The sequence below is a fragment of the Palaemon carinicauda genome, chromosome 28, assembly GCF_036898095.1.
Source record: "Palaemon carinicauda isolate YSFRI2023 chromosome 28, ASM3689809v2, whole genome shotgun sequence".
NCBI classification, from domain to species: Eukaryota; Metazoa; Arthropoda; class Malacostraca; order Decapoda; family Palaemonidae; genus Palaemon; species Palaemon carinicauda.
The window spans coordinates 99,518,088-99,525,587 of NC_090752.1; the positions used below are offsets into that span (position 1 = coordinate 99,518,088).

Genomic DNA, 7,500 nt, shown 5'->3' on the forward strand with positions numbered 1-7,500 from the left:
ATATAATCTGCTTGAATATCGGTAGGGGAAAAACTTAACAGTATGCTAAGTAAAGAGGTCAAACCGTATCAGGAAATAACGTGAAATGTACGTCGAATGACTAAAACGTATACAAGATTCATACTGATGGATTTTTGACGCCTTCCAGAGCACTGTACACGGGTTTAGAGCATTTCGGTTGATTGCACTCGGATCCAAGATGAATTCGGTCAGTTTTAAAAGGGTCGAAAAACTGATTCACGCTCTTGTAAACAAGACCAATAATCCAAGAGATATCTTTTGTTACATGAAGATTCAGAAGCAATTTGTAATGTGAAAGATCTATCATCAATTAAAACTATTGTAAACTGATCCACGATCATGTCACTACAACGAAACATTATCTAAAACTAAAACTGATAACTGAATGTATAAACTGATCCACGATTGTCTCTACAATGAAACATCTAAAACCAAATTTGATTACTGAAAGCAGGCAATAAATATATAAGAACATGGGGTTTTTAAAAGACCCAATACACTGGTCATTGGACAGCATACACATAGGTGAATATCTCACAACATTTTGTGAACCGTTGCAAGAATACGATGGACTGTGCGGCTACAAACAGAAAGGCGATACTAGACAAAATTAATTTGAAGGTTCAGATGCGAAAGTGATAGTCCTTTCACAATAGCTTCTTCAGACCACAACTGCGGGAATTGATGCGCCGAAGTCTGGACCTTTTTTTTTTCTCTCGTGAGTTCGTCTCAATGTACGAGTGTCCTCCGTGGTTGTTCTTCCAAGTACAAAGTCGATATTGTACAATTTAGAGCCACAAATATTCCAAGGTTCCGGTGAATCCTCCATTCACAGACAATGCTTGTTAATTATAATTTACATCTTAAGGCAGACAATACGAACGCAATGTAACGTATAAAAGATGATAACGTGGGCACCCAATATTTCTAAAATTCTATCAGCTCACTTTCAATGAAAGCATTTTTGAGATATACTTTTTCTCTGATACAAACTATATTAAACTTAGTCAAAAAAAAAAAAAAACGGAAAAACGAGGGTTTAAAACTACTGTTCAAAAAATATTCACGAGTCAATATGTTTGTAATTTAAAAACACATTTATAAAAATAGTGGAAGGTAAAATTGTGAATATATGTTAAAATAAAAAATTACTTCATGTAAATATATCATGTTGTAGCCTACAATATTATAAATTATGAAAATTGTAAATGTATGTCTTAATAAAAGAAAAAATAAGTAAAAGACACTTGTCATGATATGGTCCACCATACCCTAAACCACTTTGTTTACCTCCACCAATGAAATTTATATAAATAGTGGAAGGTACAACTGTGAATGTACATTAATTACAAAATTACTTCATTTAAATATATCATGATGTAGCCTACAATATTATAAATTGTAAAAATTGTAAATATGTCTTGATAAAAGAAAAAATAACAAGTAAAAGACACGTCATGATATGGTCCACCATACCCTAAACCACTTTGTTTACCTCCATCAATGAAAATTACAAGGTTCCACCAAGACCAGTTGTTAAGCCACATCATGGCGTGGATCTGTCCCCACGAAAAGAACAATGGGGGAAGTTTTACCTCGTTGAAATGAAGGACAGGTTGCATGTCAAGGAAACAAAAACTCAAACGACATTACTCTTTTGAGAGATACATTACTCTTTTTTCGAGATGGTGAAACAGGACTTTGAGAGATACATTACTTTCTTTTTTTTTTTTTTTTTTTTGAGATGCTGAAAGAGAACCGTGTTATGCTCCAGGGATGGATGAACTCATATTTCTGAAAGGAATGTTCTATAGATCTGATAGACTAACCTCAGACTTGTATGCATGATGACGTTTAGCTCATATGATTGCACTTGTGTAATAATTGACAGATACATTACTCTTTTTTTTTTTTTTTTTTTGAGATACTGAAAGAGAACTGTGTTATGATCCAGGGATGGATGAACTCATATTTCTGAAAGGAATGTTTTATAGATCTGATATACTACCCTCAAACTTGTATGCATGATGACGTTTTTTTTTTTTTTTTTTTTTTTTTTTTTGTGAGATGCTGAAACAGGACCGTGTTATGATCCAGGGAAGGATGAACTCATATTTCTGAAGGGATTGTTTTATAGATCTGATATACTACCCTCAGACTTGTATGCATGATGACGTTTAGCTCAGATGATTGCACTTGTGTAATAATAATAATAATAATAATAATAATAATAATAATAATAATAATTCATGACGCTCATTTCGACTTTATAAAACTACATAGCTGTGTAATGAACTATATTAGGAAATAATTATTGCAATAATAATGAAATCAAAAGACATAATAATAATAATAATAATAATAATAATAATAATAATAATAATAATAATAATAATATTAATAATAATAATAACAATTCGTGACGCTCATTTCGACTTTATAAAAGTACATAACAGTGTAATGAATTATATTAGAAAATAATTATTACGATAATAATTAAATCAAAAGGCAGTTATTGAGAGAAATAACAGCTTTTTCCAAAATAATTTCTTGGCTCATACTTTTAAAAGTAAAAAAAAAAAAAAAGAAAGTTCAAAAGCAATTACACAATACGGTTTGTGGCTCCTTCACGTTCCATCGGAGATAAACTCTCTTTCTGGACGATAATTATTTATTATGAGTGTCCCGAGCGAGAGAGAGAGAGAGAGAGAGAGAGAGAGAGAGAGAGAGAGAGAGAGAGTCAAAGTCAAAAGTCAAAAGTCAAAAACCTTTATTCAAAGTTTTAACGATCTTTTGAAAGTTATTATTAAAAAGGGGAGTTACCGAATCTCCATGACCTGAACAGAGAGAGAGAGAGAGAGAGAGAGAGAGAGAGAGAGAGAGAGAGAGAGAATATCCATGACTAGATCATCTGCTCAGATGATACCTTAGCTCTGAATCTGTGTTCCTTGGTTTTGATGAGTCCCGTGACAAAGACTGGAATTACTTTTTCTGAGTCGTAACGTTATTGATACAATAACCCCCCCCCCCTCTCTCTCTCTCTCTCTCTCTCTCTCTCTCTCTCTCTCTCTCTCTCTCTCTCTCTCTGTGTGTGTTCAGGTTATGGAGATTCGGTAACTCTCCCTTCTAGCATTAACTATTTCAGAAGATCGTTAAAACTTTTTACAAAAGAAGTGAAGTTTTGTCACGATCTACTGTTAAGCACAAGCATAATTTTCAACTGCTGAGTCATAGTTAACTTTATATATATATATATATATATATATATATATATATATATATATATATATATGTATATGTATATATATATATATATATACGTATATATATATATATATATATATATATATATATATATATTATATATATGTATATGTATATATATATATATATATATATATATATATATATATATATATATACATATATATATACATACATATATATATATATATATATATATATATATATATATATATATATATATACATATATGTACGTATATAAATATATATTATATATATATATATATATATATATATATATATATATATATAACGGCAGTATATCACTAATTCTCTAGATTTTTTTTGTTAATATATACGAAAAGTTGATCTAAACAAATGACTAAGCTAAATTCAATAGAACTAAAAGTATTCAATTTCTCCCGCAAGTAAATTTTCCAATTTCTTCAACTGTTGCTTCAAATATTCATGGAGGACAGATACCTCTCAATATAAGCTAAATAATAAAACGAAAAGTATAGCGAACAGTTTGCAGAGGCAGGTTCCTGTATGTTTGTTTTTTCTAACAACACACAAATATTCCCATCCAGATATCTTAAGAAATCTTCCTCAGCGGAGTTTCGTATCACCTATAGTCAATTTTTTTTAGCTAGGCAGATTTGCACCGACTCGCAGCGGTGCCCTTTTAGGTCGGGAAAGTTTCCTGATCGCTGATTGGTTGGACAAGATAATTCTAACCAATCAACGATCAGGAAACTTTTCCGAGCTAAAAGGGCACATCTGCGAGTCGGTGCAAATCTGCCTCGCTAAAAGAAATGGACTATAGGATTTCGCATACTCAAGCTATACACTTAAAAAAAAAAAAGAAAAAAAAAAAGAAAAAAAAACCGTAATTGTAATCGGAAATTCTCCGTAAATAATATATTGTTCTCAGCCGTATTTCAGTAAAATATAGGCGACCGTAATTTCTACCTTACTTTGTTATTATCTTTTACGGGTTGGTGACCGTAATATCACTCCTTAACGTCAGTATATCCGTTTTTAAAACGGTGAATTCCAGGCAACAATTATTCCAGGATTTTTGCAGATTTTTACAATTTTTTAACTGTATATCTTTGATAATATGGAATCTGCAACTAAGAAGCCTTCAAATAAATGGTCACCCTCTGAAGAAAACAACTGAAATAACAACATTTATTCCAGGAATTTTACCGTTTTTTACAACAATTTTTTTTTTAACTGTATATCTTTGATAATATGAAATCTGCAACTAAGAATCCTTGAAATGAATGGTCATCCCCTGAAGAAAAAAATAACAGAAAGAAGAACACGACAACTAAGGTGTAAGGAAACAAGGGAATAACAGTCGAAAGAGTCAGAAGTATCCGCTAATAAACAGAGGCAAGAAAACAAGGGAATAACAGTCGAAAGAGTCAGAAGTATCCGCTAATAAACGGAGGCAAGAAAACAAGGGAATAACAGTCGAAGGAGTCAGAAGTATCCGCTAAACTAAGGTGCAAGAAAACAAGGGAAATAACAGTCGAAAGAGTCAGAAGTATCCGCTAATAAACAGAGGCAAGAAAACAAGGGAATAACAGTCGAAGGAGTCAGAAGTATCCGCTAATAAACAGAGGCAAGAAGACAAGGGAATAACAGTCGAAGGAGTCAGAAGTATCCGCTAATAAACAGAGGCAAGAAGACAAGGGAATAACAGTCGAAGGAGTCAGAAGTATCCGCTAATAAACGGAGGCAAGAAAACAAGGGAATAACAGTCGAAAGAGTCGAATCCTCCGTCAGAAGTATCCGCTAATAAACGGAGGCAAGAAAACAAGGGAATAACAGTCGAAGGAGTCAGAAGTATCCGCTAATAAACAGAGACAAGAAAACAAGGGAATAACAGTCGAAGGAGTCAGAAGTATCCGCTAATAAACAGAGGCAAGAAAACAAGGGAATAACAGTCGAAAGAGTCAGAAGTATCCGCTAATAAACGGAGGCAAGAAAACAAGGGAATAACAATCGAAAGAGTCAGAAGTATCCGCTAATAAACGGAGGCAAGAAAACAAGGGAATAACAGTCGAAGGAGTCAGAAGTATCCGCTAATAAACAGAGGCAAGAAAACAAGGGAATAACAGTCGAAGGAGTCAGAAGTATCCGCTAATAAACGGAGGCAAGAAAACAAGGGAATAGCAGTCGAAGGAGTCAGAAGTATCCGCTAATAAACAGAGGCAAGAAAACAAGGGAATAACAGTCGAAGGAGTCAGAAGTATCCGCTAATAAACGGAGGCAAGAAAACAAGGGAATAACAATCGAAAGAGTCAGAAGTATCCGCTAATAAACAGAGGCAAGAAAACAAGGGAATAACAGTCGAAGGAGTCAGAAGTATCCGCTAATAAACGGAGGCAAGAAAACAAGGGAATAACAGTCGAAGGAGTCAGAAGTATCCGCTAATAAACAGAGGCAAGAAAACAAGGGAATAACAGTCGAAAGAGTCAGAAGTATCCGCTAATAAACGGAGGCAAGAAACCAAGGGAATAACAATCGAAAGAGTCAGAAGTATCCGCTAATAAACAGAGGCAAGAAAACAAGGGAATAGCAGTCGAAGGAGTCAGAAGTATCCGCTAATAAACAGAGGCAAGAAAACAAGGGAATAGCAGTCGAAGGAGTCAGAAGTATCCGCTAATAAACGGAGGCAAGAAAACAAGGGAATAACAGTCGAAAGAGTCAGAAGTATCCGCTAATAAACGGAGGCAAGAAAACAAGGGAATAGCAGTCGAAGGAGTCAGAAGTATCCGCTAATAAACAGAGGCAAGAAAACAAGGGAATAACAGTCGAAGGAGTCAGAAGTATCCGCTAATAAACGGAGGCAAGAAAACAAGGGAATAACAGTCGAAGGAGTCAGAAGTATCCGCTAATAAACAGAGGCAAGAAAACAAGGGAATAACAGTCGAAAGAGTCAGAAGTATCCGCTAATAAACGGAGGCAAGAAAACAAGGGAATAACAATCGAAAGAGTCAGAAGTATCCGCTAATAAACAGAGGCAAGAAAACAAGGGAATAACAGTCGAAGGAGTCAGAAGTATCCGCTAATAAACGGAGGCAAGAAAACAAGGGAATAACAGTCGAAGGAGTCAGAAGTATCCGCTAATAAACGGAGGCAAGAAAACAAGGGAATAGCAGTCGAAGGAGTCAGAAGTATCCGCTAATAAACAGAGGCAAGAAAACAAGGGAATAACAGTCGAAGGAGTCAGAAGTATCGAATAATAAACTAAGGCAAGAAAACAAGGGGATAACAGTCGAAGGAGTCAGAAGTATCCGCTAAACTAAGGTGCAAGAAAACAAGGGGATAACAGTCGAAAGAGTCAGAAGTATCCGCTAATAAACAGAGGCAAGAAAACAAGGGAATAACAGTCGAAGGAGTCGAATCCTCCGTCAGATGTATCCGCTAATAAACAGAGGCAAGAAAACAAGGGAATAACTGTCGAAGGAGTCAGAAGTATCCGCTAATAAACAGAGGCAAGAAAACAAGGGAATAACAGTCGAAGGAGTCAGAAGTATCCGTTAATAAACAGAGGCAAGAAAACAAGGGAATAACAGTCGAAAGAGTCAGAAGTATCCGCTAATAAACGGAGGCAAGAAAACAAGGGAATAACAATCGAAAGAGTCAGAAGTATCCGCTAATAAACAGAGGCAAGAAAACAAGGGAATAACAGTCGAAGGAGTCAGAAGTATCCGCTAATAAACGGAGGCAAGAAAACAAGGGAATAACAGTCGAAAGAGTCAGAAGTATCCGCTAATAAACAGAGGCAAGAAAACAAGGGAATAACAGTCGAAGGAGTCAGAAGTATCCACTAATAAACAAAGGCAAGAAAACAAGGGGATAACAGTCGAAGGAGTCAGAAGTATCCGCTAAACTAAGGTGCAAGAAAACAAGGGGATAACAGTCGAAAGAGTCAGAAGTATCCGCTAATAAACAGAGGCAAGAAAACAAGGGAATAACAGTCGAAGGAGTCGAATCCTCCGTCAGATGTATCCGCTAATAAACAGAGGCAAGAAAACAAGGGAATAACGGTCGAAGGAGTCAGAAGTATCCGCTAATAAACGGAGGCAAGAAAACAAGGGAATAACAGTCGAAGGAGTCAGAAGTATCCGCTAATAAACGGAGGCAAGAAAACAAGGGAATAACAGTCGAAAGAGTCAGAAGTATCCGCTAATAAACAGAGGCAAGAAAACAAGGG

The 7,500-nt window shown here is 35.2% G+C and overlaps 1 protein-coding gene across 7 annotated transcripts in view; it reads right to left on the reverse strand.

Moving 5' to 3' along the window:
• The window catches only part of sdk (sidekick cell adhesion molecule), a 223,097-nt gene that overhangs the window by 121,349 nt on the left and 94,248 nt on the right, over positions 1-7,500 (reverse strand). The window lies entirely within an intron of this gene.